Here is an 18,696-nt window from a genome sequence, read left to right as displayed (position 1 = left end):
GCAGTCTGATCATACAATTTAAACAATTCAACAGTTAATACAAATTTTTATTTTAAGTCAATCTTTCACATTTTTATCTAGACTTGTGTTTAGCTTTGATATAAAACTTGATGATTTTTTGGAGAAAATGCAAAGGCTGCCTGCAAGCAGAATTAAAGTTAGTAGTATTGTTTAGCTTGATACAAAAGTCCATCAATATAGCCACAAAAGGTTTTGCAGCAAAATTGGTCTAGGTGCTTCATATTTCGGTAGCAGATGATACAGAAAGCTGGCTTTAATCAATCAAAAGTGGTTAAAAAATTAAGTCTATAGCTAACATTCATGAACTGCAAAAATCTTATTGTATAGCTACAAGTAGCTAGCGATGTTTTTGAACTTTGGTTGACACTGATATGTGAGGTACTTTTAATATACATTGCTTTTTCTATTTCTAAGTTACAAGGTAAATTCAAAGTAGCTGCAAGTTTGGAATATTACATAACTTAAAGGCATCCTTTAAGTTATGCAACATTCTAAACTGTTTCTTAACTGGCTAAACCAAAAGTATCCTACAAACAACCAAACCAGTTTCACCGTTTTACCGTCTGCGGCTCAAGTGTTATTGCGCTTTCTGTGTACGTGTAATGATTATATCTTCTCAGCTTTAAAAGTATTAGCAGGTAAATAAGCAAGCTAAGCGAGATGAATATTGAGTTCAAAATAACCTATCATAATTTATAATCTATGGTGTGTCTACCTGTGAGAATATTTGGCAATAATTTGTTTTGTCCCAACTTAAGCCCTTAAAAAATTTATCATGAACATGCATGTAAAACGCCTGATGCAACCGATTGACAGTTAACTGATGAGACACCATCGTGCCCAATGGTGCTTGCGCAAGCTTTCTAGGGTGTGCCAATGGCACATCTACTCAATCATTTGAAAATAGTGAAACAGTTAAACGCCAACTCATGTCATTTTAAGCAAGTGCTTTTGAAATAAGAAAGCGTTCTCATGCTAAAAATCAAATTAATTTCATTGATCAGTGCTAATTGGATGCAAGGATGCTTTTGCTTTAATTTTGGTTTTAAAAAGTCATCAAAGAAAAATCTACAAAGTTTTTATCATGACTAAAGTATGGTTTACCTTACTATAGATATATTTTTGAGCAGGGAAACAGTGTGAATGAGATACAATAGAAACAACTTGTTGAAACTTCTCAAAATCTAGTTTATTCTAGCTTTTATTATAGCTAACAAACTATCTACAGTGCTTAATTATTTGGTACATTCAACCCTTCAACTAAAGTATGATAAATTATATTCAATTTATTTTGAATTGTGATTACTGAAATTTCTGTTGCAAATAATGTAGTAACCATAGCAAATTTACCTTATGTCATCTTTATGAAATGGAAAATCAAAACGGTAATGCTCAACCTTTTTATAATATTTTTAGGAACAGCTAAAGAAGTAGATGCTATGTTCAAAGGGAAAACAGAGTGCGTGCAAATTCTGCACATAGTTTGGGTTAATCCGTTAGAAGCTGAAAGTATGGCTAGCCCTTGTACTTTTTTCACCACCCATGAAAGGTTTGCTTCAGCGAGTATCATTCTGAGTAACCGCATGCATTTATTGTCTATCACTTCTAAGGCAGCAACTTTTACAGAAGTAGACTGTGATATCCTTAATTCAAGAAAACACCCTTTCATGTGGCCAAGTCAGAACAAACATGCTATTAAACTGATCGTGATGCCAGTGAAAACATTTTACAAACTAGCTGAAGAAGTAGATGTAAAAGACAGAAGAGTTGTTTGGATGTTTCATACATCGAGATGTGGTTCAACTGCTTGGGTACAAGCTTTCAATTCTTTACCTAACTGGAAGACATTTTCAGAATCGCAATCAATGTATTACAGCATTACACATGGTGATCACGGCTACCACAGTGTTGACAGTTTTAGTAGATCATCGTACTATAAGAAAATGGTTGTTGCTAACATTAAAATGCATCTATTACACGTTTCAACTGATGAATCTGTGCTGTGGAAAGGGACGGTGTATGACGTGCATATGATTGACACAATTAAAGAAAACTTTCCTCAACATCGAATGATGGCTGCGTATCGAGACTCCTTGCCCACTATTTCCTCATTTAATCAAGCGTTTTCTACTAATGCTATGATTGGTTACGTCGTTGACCATTTGTTACAGCATGATCCATTAGATGATAACTGGTGGTTTAAAATTTCAAATACTTGCTCATTTACTGGTGGCTTTGACCACCATTTCTGCAGAAAGGTTCTGTCAATGGTTCAACCAAAGACTCTCGCTGAGTGGAGCTGTTTTTTGTGGGCATCACAGTTAAAAACGATTCAAATGGCAATTCAGAATGGAGCCCAGATTCAGCCAGTCAAGTATAAAAATTTTCTAGAAGACACTCGTGAAACAGTGGCAGCCGTGTTTGACTTTTTAAATATTTCTATAGATATGGTTGATGTAGCTTGTGAGGCTTTAACTGTTGATAGTCAAGATGGAGTAACGTTTGCTAGCATGTCAAGAGACAGTAGGACTTTTGTAGACAGAACAAGCTGGTTAAAAAACCGTGCAGCAATAGACGGGTGTAATAAGATATTGAGCGAATTTAACCTCCCTGACTTGACCCATTCATTTACTTTTTCTGGTAGTTTCTGATCTAATCTTCAATCTAGTGACTAATAGCTACATTATGTTTAGTTGTATTCTTTTTGTGAAAAACAACTTGCAAATTGATGAAAAGTAAAATTTTTGAAGTTCAAAAGAAAGCAGGTCAAAAAACTTACACTAAATAAAATCATCTATCAGATGTTTCTTATGCTTGTCATTTAAAATATGGTGTTCAGCTTAAGTTGATATTTGAGGATTCACTGTCGGGTACTGATATGACTATGGTGTTCTGGTTACAGATACTGCTGACAGCTGCATGCGGATGTTTAACAATTAACTAGTATATATAGTCAGTAAAAACTGATATTTTCTGATCAGTTATACAAAAACAGAAACAGTAATAAAAAAGCTACAATAATATTTTACTTTTGCTGCAGTTTGATACGGTCACAAAAATATGTTGTTTTGATTTTAAGCAGATATTTGATTTCAAGGTTTTTGTAAAATAAATTTAAAATCTAAAATCTATCTAAAATGCTAAGTACTTTTATTTACCCAAAATCATGCTCTTCATTCAACATAGATTACATTTCATAATTGTTTGCTTGCTTATTTTAATCTATTTTATTCAGTAAAATCGCTTTGCAGAACTTTATTTTAGTGAAGTTTATTTTTTGATTAAAAATGTACCGGATGTAAATAAAAACTTAAAGATAACATGCTGCTTTTTAATCAATTACTATATAAAATTTTTCTTTTGCTAAATAGGGCAGTCTATAATATTAGTAAAACCTAAATTTCCTATTATATCACATGAAACACTTTTAGATAGAAACAAAGTCTGTCTATCTGCTAGTTTTAACTACTTTAAATTTCTGAACTCATTAAAATCAAGGGTTTAATTACCACAAGTTGCTTTTGAAATCTTTCTTTTACTTCTTACTATACCTCTATATGCTCGCTTCCTTTAACCTAATAAAACTGGGGATATGTCTGAAATTCAAATTACTTGCAACTATTTATTTGCATCATCAAGTTTGCTACATTTACTATTGGGTGAATTTGATGGTTTGTTGCTAATGAAGTTATTGGCTGAATGCCAGATTAGATTTGGCGTTGCTCCTTACTTCACTTTCTCCTTACTTATTGATGTTTTATAGTTTTACATCAAGTTTAGGGGCTAATTGTGTTAGCATTAACAACCACAGCAGGTCTGGCATTAATGTCACTCTCTGACAGTAGGTTTCAGTAATTTAAAATCATCCAGAGTTTCTACACTTTATCTACATGTAGTGTTAGTAAACTGGTTTTATAACTTCAATGTATGATGCAACTCAAGCCAAGTTTTCGGTTTTTAGCAGCCTTGTGTCAAGCACTATTAGCAATAGTGCTTGGAAGTGATGTGAGCCCTTGCCATTTAGTCAATAGAAAAGCGTCTGTTAGAGGCATTGAAAACTTCTGTGCAAGAAATTTGGTCAGGGAAAATCTTCGCATAGAGTTGAGGTATGTTTTTTTTAAAACTTTTTCGTGATGTTTTAAATTTTAACATAATTAAGTTTAAACTAATAATGTGCTTTAAGTAATGAAATCAAAAAACCTTGACCAAGCTTTATTATGACAAAATTGGATTCAACTAACAAAGAACAGAAAATTTAAAGGATGAACATTATTCCCAGTATGAGCATCTTCTGTTGATTTGTGGATAGACTGAGCTCCCCATTCATTTAGGTAATATAGCTTCTTTTATTGAGCACTTACATCAGAAATATAGTTGAAAATGAGAGAGTTGATAGATACAATTAATTTATTAATTATTTATTACCTAGACTAAACCCTTGTTATCCTGAATAAGGTAACAGCCATTGTATTAAACATATAATAGTTTAATTCACGATGTCGGTCTAAATTTACAGATCGTTGGCTAAGCTCTCTTGGTGCAACTTTACAACAATAATAAGTTAAAACTGATTTTGGTGTCACTCAAAAAAGTTTTGATTTTATATTGAGATTATGCTGTAGACAACCCTAGGAACACACTGTAGATAACCCTAGGAATATGCTGTAGATAACCCTAAGAACAAACTGTAGATAACCCTAGGAATACGCTGTAGATAACCCTAGGAATACACTGTAGATAACCCTAGGAACAAAGCCAGTCAGATAATTTAGGAACTGCAATCTGTTTCACTTGGTGGATATAGTATAGCAAAGAATTACAGCTTTGGGCACATAATTCGGCAAAACTTATTCAAATTTACAGAAGCACTAATAATCAAAGTTGTTGCACAACATAATTAATTTTGACCTTAAGTATATTTTGTATAGTATATTAAAGTTTTTACGTGAGATAGAGTTTTCAAACAAACTATTTTGACAACCGGGCAGAAGATATGGAGCATATGCGAGTAAAGTTTATATGTAGTAAACTCGAAGAAGTAGAAAAACAAAGAGCTTTCTTGAAATAACACCTTCATTATACACACACGCATGCATACGCACAACAGCAAATTGAAATTTACTAATATATACTCAAGCAATGCAAATTTTCAAAAATAGAACAAAGATGTTTCATGTATCCACTCTTACATATTTTCAAAGAAAATTTTTTTCGGAATTCCTTGAATGCTAATAAGTAAATGAGAAGCGGGACTAGTCTAAATTCCTCATAATAGTCTGCATGTCTTTTTGTACACTTTCTATAAATTCTACGAGTTTTCTACAACTTGCCAGATCAAAAAGCTAACATCTGTGATTGTGTGTGCCCATCCTGGGTAAAGTTGCTTTTTGCTACCTTTAAATTTAGCTCGGCAATTAAATTGCATCGGCTCTTAAAATTGATCATTAAAATACCTGAAACTACTTTCCAACTAAAGAGATTAAATGGGTCACATATAAATTCAGTAGCAAATGCTCTAAATTAAATTCATAGTTTTATTTAGATGCAATAATACCAGAATAGTGGCTGCTTCCTTACAAGCTTACTTTTCAAAAAACTATTTTTTGTACCACCAAAACTGCAAGTGTTCGGCAAGTCGTTTTCAATATTTAATATTTCTTTCGATTATGCTTTTAAAATATACATGAGCATTATCTAAAAAAAATAAAATGCAGAAAATACTTAAAAGGTTTTGTGTTAAATGCCTAAAAACTTTCACAGCTATTTGAATGAAATTCTGACAAAAAAGCGTGTACTTTTTCATCTTTTTCATTTTCTGCTGCCAAAGTTGAACTTGCCTATAAACAATCTCATTGAAATAGTTTTTTTAGAATACCTTAAAGTATGTTAATTTTTTCTTAAAGTTTGACTTTTGGTTTTTCCATTTGATACAAAACAGATTTCGTACCATTTTCTGGAGTAAGCTGTTTAATACAATAAAAAAGTATTTGAACTGCCGCAACACTGGTCTAAAACTTTTTTGTTGATAAGAAAATGCTATTTAATAAAAAATATGCCTAAACTTAAAAATCTGATTAACAATTATTAATTATTGATGGTTGTGTGTTTAAATGTTGCTACTGCCTTACAGAATTGGAAAACTACTATATGTCGCAAAATATAAAACTGTGCTTCACATTTGGATGTACTAAGATCTCAACTTTAGCGCATTTAATAGTAAAAAATGTTGTTTGATTAAAGCTTGTAAGGAAAGTTTAAAACATAAAATAAAAAGATAATTTGAGAGGTTTTTTTGGCCTAAATAGTAGCTTCAATAAAGTTTGATGCATCTAAGGCTTGAAAAATGTTTGATATTGGTTTACCGCACACAACGCTGATTTCATGGTGTTGTCTTTACATTTTGCTAGCAAGCATGTAACAAACGATATACTGTACCTTCCATTTTGGCTTTTCACACGAGCGGTAATCACACAGCTTTCGACAATCAATTAACTTATTCAGCTTAGAGCCTGATATAAAAACTAATTTTCAAAAGATATCTTGTCCGAAATCATCTGCGCCATTTTTTACTTTAAGCAGCCTCCTTTGCACGAAAGCACTTCAATATATTACGGATCAGAACTTCTATTCTTGGAAATTCAAATTGGAATTCTTGGAATTCAAACAAAGAGCTTTTCTGCACTAATGACTGTCATAGTACTTAATGTTGATAGCAGTTAGTTATCATTAATTATCAACTGGACTTGAAGCAAAGCTCACCGATGTAGCCAAACTTCAAACAAAGTCTATGATGCTTCCATTTTAACTGTTTGCATAGCTCAAGTGACAAATAGAAAAATAATAGCGTGGAAATTACTTACAGATGTTGATAAAACCTATTTTACTTGTGCGATAATTACAGAAAGGTAAAGAAAATCAAGTTTCCAAAATGAAAAATCATATATAACTAGTATGTAAGAGCACACCAAGCTTGCGCTGTGACAAACCGCTGCAATCAGATGTGTCTATCAAACTGCCTAGCACAATTCATTAACTGGCATGATTTATTTAGGATGAATGATCCAAAGGTTTTGGTCAGTCAGTTTTCTAAAGTACATAAAGCCTAGATGAGTCTAAAACTTGCAGGTTTTTTTAACAAATTACTAAGTTTGGTTGTTTAGTTCAGGAGGAAGTCAACCTAAAGTTTAGCATGAGTTTTGAGAAGCATTGAGAAACAATCAAGCGCTTGGCAACAGCTTTAAAGCTTTCTTTAGTTTGTTTTCATGTTTTTAAGCAAGCGAATATACAGCCAGTTTAGAGGCAGCATTTTGGTTAAATGCTAAATGTAATTAAAAGTGAAACCAATAACTTAGTGAAATGTTTCAATTGGCGCAAATTTTCTAAGGCAATCTACAAATCTCAAAAAATACTGATTTGGTGCAACATGTAAATACGGTACGTACTTTGAATACTGAATATGAATAAAAAAGCTTTTATATGAATGCATTGAACCCTGCGCTATATATTAGTTAACAAAACATTAAAATACACAAGTGCTATGAAGATTTATCTGTTATCTTATTCTATTCTGTTTGCTATTTTTAAAGTCGTTTGAAATATTCCTTTCGAGAGACATCACTTCTGCCTAAATGTTATTTTCACATTATTGGTTTTGTATAAACATTTATCCATGTTATATTTTGCCAATACTCAATATTACAATATATTTCTTTGCCCTGTTTGTATGATTGGGCTACCTCGACAATGAAATGAGACAAGATTTAACCAAATTGTCTTTTGAAAATGGTGATTACCAACAATATAGTTGATGTGATGATGAAAAGCAGTTTTTGAGCAGACAATAACTATTGACTACAAAAGAGTTGCTGGTAAAATGTTGGAGCATAAACAGAGGCTGCTATTTGCATACAATGCGTTACCCTGTAATTTGCTTGCCCACTGAGTGCCGGTGGTAAAATAAAATTTTCTTCATCACAAAAAAACAGGCAAGTCTGGATGTAAAAAATGCAAAAAATATGAGCTTATGGGCAGATACTTGCATTTTTTCCAACATATTTTACAGAATTGTGTCAAAGTCTTGAACACTTATAAAGAGCTTGCTATGCTGTGAAACTTATGTCCAACTCATAAAAAATAAACATTCATGCATATGCAATAAACTGATAAAATTTTTCAGGGCGAGTTTGTTGTTAAAAATAGATCGCTCGTCAATAATTGAGCTATTAAAAAACCAAAAACCATAGGCGCCATCATGTAATTGAAATCATGGCTGAGCGCAAAAAATCAAGGTCCTCAAGATGTCTAATGTGAATATTTAACAGGTGCATTTCAAAAAATGTGGATAGAGAGCCTCATTGGAGCAAGGTCAGAGGATGTTTGCCGGAAGTTTGTTGCAGACAAACTCAACTGCCAAAAGATTCATGCATCGCAATGTGCAAATTATGGTAAAAGGTTGAGTACTTGCGAAAGACCATAGACTGAAAAAAAAGCATCAATTGAAACTTCAGCAACTTTTTTATGTATTAAGCTTTTGCTCCAAGTTAAACAGACGATTGAATTTGCTAACAAGTACCCTATTGTTTCAGTGTTATCGAGCTGTTAGCGAAGCACGCTACAACAGATCTTTTTGTTGCGATATAATTTTATTGCAAACTCAATGAAGCATTTCAACACAATTTATAGTTTCCAACTAACATGTTTTAGTTAAGCAGAACAGAAACCATGTTGTAAAGTTTGCAATCACTATTAGTCAAAATATTATGTCGTGATTAGTTCCAAGCCATTTCAATCTCTCGGACTCACTGTTTGACCCACTTTTACACGAGGAGCAGCGTCTTTCGACTCTGCCGTAAGTACTTAAACTTATCAATAATTGATTGACCAATATCAATATAAAGGATCTTAATGGATGCTTTAGTTTCTAGTTACCATATTACCAAAGTAGAGCTAGTCAATAAAAACAAAATTGCAAACCCATTTATCCCAGTGTTTATTAGCAAGAATAGACAGTGTTTATCGTATGTTTATCAACCTTGTCAGTATTTTTGATAAAGCATAAATCAACATGCTTAAAATTAAATGCCATAATGGACGCCAAATGTTAAAAACTTTTAATGGTTCTCTTAATGATTCAGCACTTAATAAAGACTCTTACAAACAGCTCTGTTATCATGAAAAATCTAGGTCATTGATAACTAGCCTACAGGCATGCCTAGAACTGATATCCGGCAAAATAGTTACTGAGGCGACGTCTTAAATCAGAAAATTTGATTAGCTATTTTAATGTTGCCGAAGTGATTACACCTGCTAAAAATTTGATTTGGTTGTTAGTTTAATTAAATTCTATAGACAGCTAACTGAAGGTAGTCGATGATACAAAACTGCAGTCATTTTATCACTGCATTTATTAGTAAGGACAGACAGTGTTCATCGTACATTTATAAACCTTGTCAGTATTTTTGATAAAGCGGTAAATCAACATGTTTAAAATTAAATGTCATAATGCACGCAAAATGTAGAAATATGCTGTAAACAATACGCAACGACAGTCAGTTCACACTTTTAACGATTTACTTAACGATTAAGCAGTTGAGAAAATATTGTAAATATGGCAACTCTACAAACAGCTCTGTTATCATGAAGAATCTAGGTCACTAGTAACTAGCGCGCAGGTATGCCTAAAACTGATGTACGGACAGAAGAGTTGGTGAGGCGAAAATTTAAATAAAAAGATTTGATTGGCCATTTCAATATTTTCGAAGTCATTACATCTGCTAAAATTGTTTTGTTGCAAACTTAAACAGGTTTTATAGACAGCTAACATGTGATGCATGATATTTTAACGATTGGGGTGAAAAAAAAAACTTTTTTTGACCGCTCATAAGTTTCTTTTTTAAAAAGGTCTTACCTATCTTCACACTTAACCATTCACTACCTATCTTCCCACAATGAGAGATCTGGTTTTTGCTGTTTTGTACTGTAGTTTTCACATGTGTTTTATTTCTATTTGGTCTTCTCACCCACGGAATGGAATAGTTTATTTAACTTTATTTCGTACAGCTCTCAGTACTCAACTTTATGTCATGGTTTTGTCGTATACATAAATAGCGGACCAATTATCGTTTTTCATTTTTGTTTCAGGGTTTGGTAATGCCACTTGGTGGTATGGAAAAGAGTCCTTCATAAGATTGTGTAATCTTTTGAGAATCAAGAATGCAAGGAAATTTTTTCCCCTTGTCAAAACACCAGCACTGGGTGCCAACTGAGCAACAGCTTTCTTGATCGAGAGCGAAGAACTACAGCTGTAAGCTGTTGGCTAAAAGGTGAGCCAGAAACTGCCTAAACTTCTTTGCTTTATCTACACTACTCTACTTCTTGCCATGAGCAACTATTGACCTTCACCCTTTCTGTCTAAAAGTGCTAAAATATCAAGCAACTGACTCACTGGCAAAAATATTTAAAATAGTTTTACAAGTTGGCGGTCTTATACAGCTATGCAAAGATTTTAATTTTTCCTTTAAGCTTATCACTTGACTTTTATGGCTTGTTCAAAATTTCAACTGAAACCTGTTCCCGCTATCTTAAACTATTATTCAAAATCTAACAACCCGTACTGTTTACTAATTAGTACAGTTAACATAAATGTTTAGAAGACGTATGTGACAGCGTTGCAGTGTGTTCTTGCGTAAAATACATTTATACACACATTTGGTAGTTCAAATCATAAAGTTTCGGAAAATAATTTTTAATTAACAAACTCCTCTAAGGCTTATGTTCACACACTTTTGAAAGATTTCAGCAAATTTAGAAATGCAATTACATAATAATTTCCAGTCATATTGTGCCTTTTAAAATTTTTAATTGAGTCAAATACAGTAGCCATAGCACTGCAGCTGTATGCAGCGGCCAAAACAAGATGTCATTGCATGTAGTATACACATTAGATTTATAGTAGCGCTTTGAAAACCTTGAAAATGAGGAACCAAATAGGCAGTCACTTCACAAAACAACAACTGACTGGTTCAACCTGGTTTTGATTTGATTGTTGTCACCTTTTCAGGTTGTCAGTTTGAATTAAATGCAAATTTTTTGGCAGTGCACTTCAAAGTAGAGGAATATATTCAACATTTTGCTTACTTTTCAAAGATTGTTCCTCAAGGGTGATGCGTGATGAGTCATTTTTACGTTGTTAAATCTGTTAACCACAACTTGCTCACAAAGCAACGACGCTCTAAGTAGGCCAAGCTCAGATTATACAGTAGCATTAGGTGACTTCTAAATCATGAAAACTGCGATATACATGTATGCTGGTTTTAAAATACCCTAATCCTGAATACTAGTCATGTCTCTTTTTAGTCAGGGTTACAATACCATGCACGCGAGAAGAGTGACTTACGAAATGTGTTCATCAAATACAAACATAAACATTCATTTTTCAATATGGTAATCTTTCTGTAGCTTTATGTTTTGGGGTTTATACTATGTTTACAATGTTTAGCATGTTTAGCATGATTAACTGTTTGTTTTTGAGCTTTTAAGAGCTTGTAATCACATTCCCACATATTTTGCACCTACAACACAACAGAGTAAAACATGGTAAATCTTTTGGCACCAAATAACTGTAATGTGAATTTTGTTTCAAGTCAACCTTTAAATATAAAATTGCAACAGTTCATGTTGAGATTTTATCTCATGATTATTAAATATGTGCTGAGCTGTGCTGTTTCTGTGCGATGAAACAATTAATGGTGACATAAGATTTTAAAAATATTAATTTACTATCTGGTTAATAGTGGAGCAAAGAAAAACTGATTTTTGTTGCCGTTTCCTTTTTCTTGTTTCACTAGTAATAAAAAAGATAGGTTCTGCAGAGTCAGTACTGACGTTTTTGCTGCAGAAACATGCTTATTGTGTTTTAGCAGCATGCCCAACATGCCTAGCATGTCCAATGTTTTTAGATTTTTATTCAGGTAGCGCACAGGTGTAGGTAATTGGAGATGCTTTTAATTTTTACAGCTCGTGTACACAAAAGTTGTTTCTCTGTGAACCAGACACAATTTTTAAACTGAGTCTTTTATGCTACTTGAGAGAAAACTTGGAGCATATTTTGTAAAGTTTGTTTTTGTTTAAAATTTGAATAAAACTTTGGCCAAAAATATAGAAACGCACAATGGTAAGGCAGGCTTTGCAGAACCAGCAACACTTCTCAACAGTTGCTTTACTAGTTGTAGCAACTTTAATCAATTTCAGCAAGTTGTATAGTGTTTGTTATATCATTTGCTTACACTGAAAAAGTGGTACATACTGGCAAAACTTGAAATCTGTAGGTGGGGATAATGTAGAGGAAACTGTCAGTCCTCTTTACTGCTCTACAAGAATCGAAACCACTGAGTGCAAAGCAATATGGTAAATATATATTTCAGTCAAATATATAAATACATGTAACATAGCGTGCACGTACAAATAATGCCATACAAAAGATTGCCAGCTATATGTATATCTATTCTCTTGTCTCATCTGGCCTCTTGATATAATATCTCGTCCTATGCTGGCTTCGTCCATCGATCTCTCGGTCTTGCGTTGGCCTCGGTGTTGATCTTGTTTGGCTGATTAGGTCCTCATCAGCAACAGCATCTCCTGCCGAACCAGGGCTTGACCAATTGCGTCGTCAGCCTTAAGGTTGGCTATGAAGCCAGCCCTGGTCTTGACGATTTTCCGCCGCAATATTTCTAGTTAGAGTTTGAGTTGACCCACATTCAAATAACATTGGGTAGAATATTGATATTTTACATGTTTCAACTCTTTTAAAGACACATAGGCCTTGTAAAGGAAACTGTGGTGTTTTCTTTACTGATCTACAAGAATCAAAACCACTGAGTGCAAAGTAATATGATAAACCTTTATTTCAAAAATATATACAAACACATGTAATATTGTTTGTGCGCATACAAGAATAACACGCAAAAGATACGCAATTTCTACTCTCTTGACTCATCATACCTCTTCAGATAACATTTCGTATCTTGCGGGCTCTGCTCCATCGATCTCTTGGTCATGTGTCAGCCTCATCAGCTGTCTTTTGGCCAACTGGGTCCTCATCAGCAACCGGGTCTCCTGCCAAGCCATGATTTGGCCCAATTGTGTCTTTGGCCTTAAGGCTGGCTAGACAGGCGACCTTGGTCTCAGCAATCTTCTGCCACAATAATTTAGTTATAGTTCGAGTTGACATGCATTTAAATAACATTAAATAGAATATTAATATTCCATAAATTTCTATGTTTTTTTAATGATATGCGTCTTTGTTAGGTTGGGAACAAAAATGTTTAGTAAATTCTACAAAAAATAGATGTCTTGACAAATTCATAGCTTATCTTTCAAAACCGCAACTTTATTTTGAACATTTTGCTTATACGTGTATACCATGAAGCACGTTGTGCTATTTTCCAAGTTTTGATGCACAAAATTAATTTTATAAATTCATAGATATTAAATTTTAAAACTCAAATAACTTTATTTGTTGGCATAGTTCTTCTTACAATAATAAATATAAGATAGTCTATTGTTTTTGCAAAAAATTGAATTGAAAAATTTAAATAAAATTCTCAACTCACTGATCGTTCTTTCAGATTTCTTGGTGCAGTTTCAATGAGAATGAAAAGGATGCATCTAGTTTTTTTTTACTGTAAAAAAAGGAAAGAGTAGCTATGACTGAGAGCATATAAAAATTTTGGTATATTAGCTACAGTTGTACAAATGTATGATTAGATCACACGTCTGCAAGGTTTTGAAAAGTAAATAAATGCAATTTGGCATAAGGATTAAAAGTTTGCCTATCTAAAACTTGAAAGCTTTACGCTATTTTGAGAAAGTATCAACTATTGCAAGATAAATTGTGTATAATTTAAACTATACTGTATCGAGACTAAAGGATAATGAAAATATGATATAAAAGTGGCTTCTCTAAAGCGTCTTTCTTATTAGCTGGTTGCCAGGATGAGATGTTTGAGTATTTTTAATTTTTCGTATGGTACTGAAATAAAAAACTTCTTGTATTACATATTTCAATGTGTGTTTCCAACTTTAAATATTATGTAAACATTAAGTACAGTTGGGATAACTGATTTATTGTGGGAAAATGCTATATAAGTGATATAAGTTGTTAATAGTCTAATCCGGTAACTAAAAGATTGTCCAAACAAAACACAAGCAATCAAAACCTGCCGACAGGTTTCGCAGGAAGATTAAACTCTGCATGTCGAATGCATACTTTGAGAATGGGTAGTTTTTCTCCTACCAATGGTTGCAGTTTGGCGCAACGAATACTTTCATAAATGCTTATAATTTTGGGAAAACATATTTTCTTATTATGCAATTGATGGGACCACACAGTGATTGAACAATAAATTGTATATTTAAATTCTTGCACGTGTAGAAATAACGTCATATAATGGTTGCATTGCTGGCAAAAAACACCTCAAAAAATGAGAAGATCTTTTCTGAGCTGAAAGTAAATATGGTGAATACAATGTTTGGCACTAAAATGTCGATTGTGGCACTCATCCTTGAAAGCGTTAGCATATTTAATTAAACGTCTGCAAAAAAGGATGATAAATTACATTTTAAGCTGTCAGATGTTGTAGAGTAGAGACCTTGGGTAGTAGCCGTGCGACGTAGCCTACTCTTGTTTCCTGTTTTTACCAACCGCAGTAAAAGATCTTTACGTACTTTGACTGAATTTTTGTGGTTCAACAGTTTGCACCGATAGTTATTTACCATAATAGAAAAATAGCCAACAACCAATCAACAGCAATGTTTATTCCACATCCGCGTTTAGGTTTTAGTTATTGTATTTTATGTTCATATTATCATTATTCATATTATCATTATTCATATTATCGAATGCTGGTAATAATAGTGTTTGATCACTTTTAAGTATATCCTAGCTAATATGTACAAGCCATTTTAAAGCTTGAGCGATTCAATTTTCCAAGTCAGCAAACAAGGAAGGTACAAAGTTTTCAAGAGAAAAGACACTAATGTTGAAGCATACGTCACTCGTTGCGTTACGTAAACACTGATTTTACTATGATTAGTCGATTGCTTAGGTCTAATATGAGGCACCATCACCTAACCTGCATTGCGAAAAAAATTAATTAAACAATCTTTTTGGGGATCAAATGCTGTCTGAAAATCTTTCTGCAAAGAATTTATGTAAGTTAAAAACAAGTAGCTTACAGAACTGAAAGCATATCATACTTTCAATGACAGATGCTACTCCGCATATTCAATCAAACTTTTACAAGAAAGACTTCAACAAGGTAGGATTTTTCAGTAAAAAACTTGCTAGTTACGTAATTAACAATACCCTCATTAAAACTTTTAGATTTAAGTTTTAAAATTGTGTCTGATAATCCTTAGTTATTTTGGTACGTACTTTTAATTTCAATTGTAATCAGAAGTAGCTGCAAACATAACCACAATTCAGTGTTGCCATGCTATTAAGGTAACTTTAAAGAGTATGCATAATTTAAAGATAGTGTCTGTGGTTCAGTGGTTATGGTGCTTACTTATGGTCAGTAGGTTGGCGGTTGAACTCGCACAAGGACTATCAGTGGTGCTAGTAAGCGCCTGCAACTACTTAAAAAAGAATACTGAGATTTTGCAGTGGTATCAAACTGTAAACATTCGATGAGTTTCATGTATACATGTTTTCTTTTGCTTATTGCCCGCCAATTGCTTAATGTATCAACAATTGCGAGAAATTCAGCTTGGATGCTTTTATTTTTTTCTGAGTAAACACGGGTAAGCTATTGATGCAGTACGATTTGAAGATTGATTAAAGACATTAGAACCTTTTGTTCTGCAAAAATTTGCTGCGGTATATTAGTCAGTTAACATCTTTTTAAGACATGCTTTCTAGCTTATGTTTTTAAAAGACATAAGCTTAATACATGTAGGAATATTTAATACATGTAGGAATACTTAATACATGTAAGAATACTTAATACATGTAGAAACACCTAATACATGTAGGAATACTGAATAATATATAATATTGCATAATATATCATATCATATAATATATAACACTGTATAATAAATTATATCATATAATACATAATGTTGTATAATATATATTAATAATAATACATTAATAATATTGCCGTTCACACTCTTACAGGTTATTGGAGTCGTTTATTCAATTTCATTTTTGTATAGCTCTCCGGACTCAACTTTATCTTATGAATTTGTTATATCTCTAGATAATGTACTAACGATTGTTTTTCATTTCTTCTTCAGAGTTTGGTAACGCTATTTGATGGTATCAAAAAGAGCCCTCCATAAAATTATGTAGCCCTTTAAGAACTGAGAATAGAAGGAAATCAGTTTACCCTCGTTAAAACACCCACGCTTGGTGACAACTGAGCAACATTTTTCTTGATCGAGAGCGAAGAACTACAGCTGTAAGCTGTTGGCTAAAAGGTGAGCCAGAAACTGCCTAAACTTCTTTGCTTTATCTACACTACTCTACTTCTTGCCATGAGCAACTATTGACCTTCACCTTTTCTGTCTAAAAATGCTAAAAATATCAAACAACTGACTCACAAGCAAAAATATTTCAAATAGTTTTTCAAGTTGGCGGTCTTATACAGCTATGCAAAAATTTTAATTTTTTTCTTTAAGCCCATCGCTTGACTTTTATGACTTGTTCAAGATTTCAACTGAAATCTGTTCCCGCTATCTTAGCTATTACTCAAAATTGTACCCAGTACTAATGTTTACTAATTGGTATGATTAACATAAATGTTTAAAAGATGTCTGTGATAGCAATGCAGTCTGTTCTTGGATAAAATATTTTTATAGACACATCGAGTAGTTCAAATCATAATTTCAAAAAGTAGTTTTTAATTCACTTGCTTATCTACCTAAGGCTTATGTCCAGACACTTTTTACTTACTTCAACAAGTTTAGAAATGCAATTATGTAATAATCTTCAGCCATATTGTAGCTTTCAAAATTTTTAAACAAGTCAAGTACAGCAATTATAGCATTGCAGCTGTATGCAGCCGCCAAAACAATGTGCCATTGCTTGTTGTATACACATTTGATTTATAGTAATGCATTGAAAACCTTGAAAATGAGGAGCCAAATAGGCGGCCACTTCACCAACAACAACTAACTGGTTTAGGCTGGTTTTGATTTGATCATTGCTCGGAATAATTAATGGTGTCAGTTGTAGTTAAATGCTAATGTTTTGGAAGAATACTAAGAATTAGGTGTAAATATAATTTTAATGCAAATATTAAAATTAAATGTATTCAACAGCAGCTTATTATTCATGAATTATTCATCAAAGACGGCATGTGATGACTGAATTTCACCCGTGATTCGTATGTGAACCGCAACTAGCTAGCGAAGCAGACAAAACTAAGATTATAACATTTGATGGCTTCTAAATCATGAAAACTTGGATATACATGTATGTTGGTTTTCAGTTACGTTTATCCTAGGTACTAGTCACATCTCTTTTTAGCCATGGTTACAATACCACCAGAGAAGAGTGACTTACAAAATGTGTTCATCACATACAAACTTATTCATCTATTTTCCATTTGTAGCTTTATAATTTGTGGTTTGTACTATGTTTACAATGTTTAGCATCATGTGCAAAAGTATGGACGCCTACCAAATAATCACATTATCTTGTTTTAACCTGCTGTAACTATTCATTGGACTGGAGTTCAATCACAAAACTTACATCATTTTAAAACTTAAAATGTTCATATTGATGTCAATCTAAAATTACCGGTACTTATTTAAACGTAATAATTTAAACCTGTTACTTTAAGTAGATTAGTTCAATATTTGTAATTTCAATCAGTTAATAATCAGAACTAGCATCAAAAAGTGAGACTAATTTTAAGTCAAAATATTGTTAGCTTTTAACTTGTCAAATTATAAAAGTACAACAGTTTTTGGTAAGATTTTGCCTAATGATTATTAATAATGTGATGAGTGGTATTGTTCCCGTGCAATGGAACAGTTCATGGTGTTATGAGTGGTATTGTTCCCGTGCAATGGAACAGTTCATGGTGTTATGAGTGGTATTGTTCTCGTGCGATGGAACAGTTCATGGTGTTATGAGTGGTATTGTTCTCGTGCGATGGAACAGTTCATGGCGTTATGAGTGGTATTGTTCTCGTGCAATGGAACAGTTCATGGCATTATGAGTGGTATTGTTCCCGTGTGATGGAACAGTTCATGGCGTTATGAGTGGTATTGTTCCCGTGCGATGGAACAGTTCATGGTGTTATGAGTGGTATTGTTCCCGTGCAATGGACCCGTTCATAGTGTTATGATATTTCAAAAAGTTTAATTAAGTATCCACAAGTAGTTATTAGTTGAACAGCAATAACTGATTTTACTGCTGTTACTTTGTGCTCATTGGATTAAAACTATAAGACAGATGTTTTTTATACACATGCTTTTAGTGCTTTTGCAGTATTTTATTATTTTCATTTAAGTAGCTTGCAGGTAGGTGATTAGAGATGCTCCTAATTTTTACAAGTCATGTAAAAAAGTTGTTTTTCACGGAACCAAACAGAATTTTAAAAGCAAATATTTTAGTGACCAGACGAATGGCCAAAAGAATATGTGTGTAAAGTATGGATGAAA

This window comes from Watersipora subatra, chromosome 7 (assembly GCF_963576615.1).
Source record: "Watersipora subatra chromosome 7, tzWatSuba1.1, whole genome shotgun sequence".
Lineage (NCBI taxonomy): Eukaryota > Metazoa > Bryozoa > Gymnolaemata > Cheilostomatida > Watersiporidae > Watersipora > Watersipora subatra.
Note: the sequence above shows the minus strand (reverse complement) of the source record.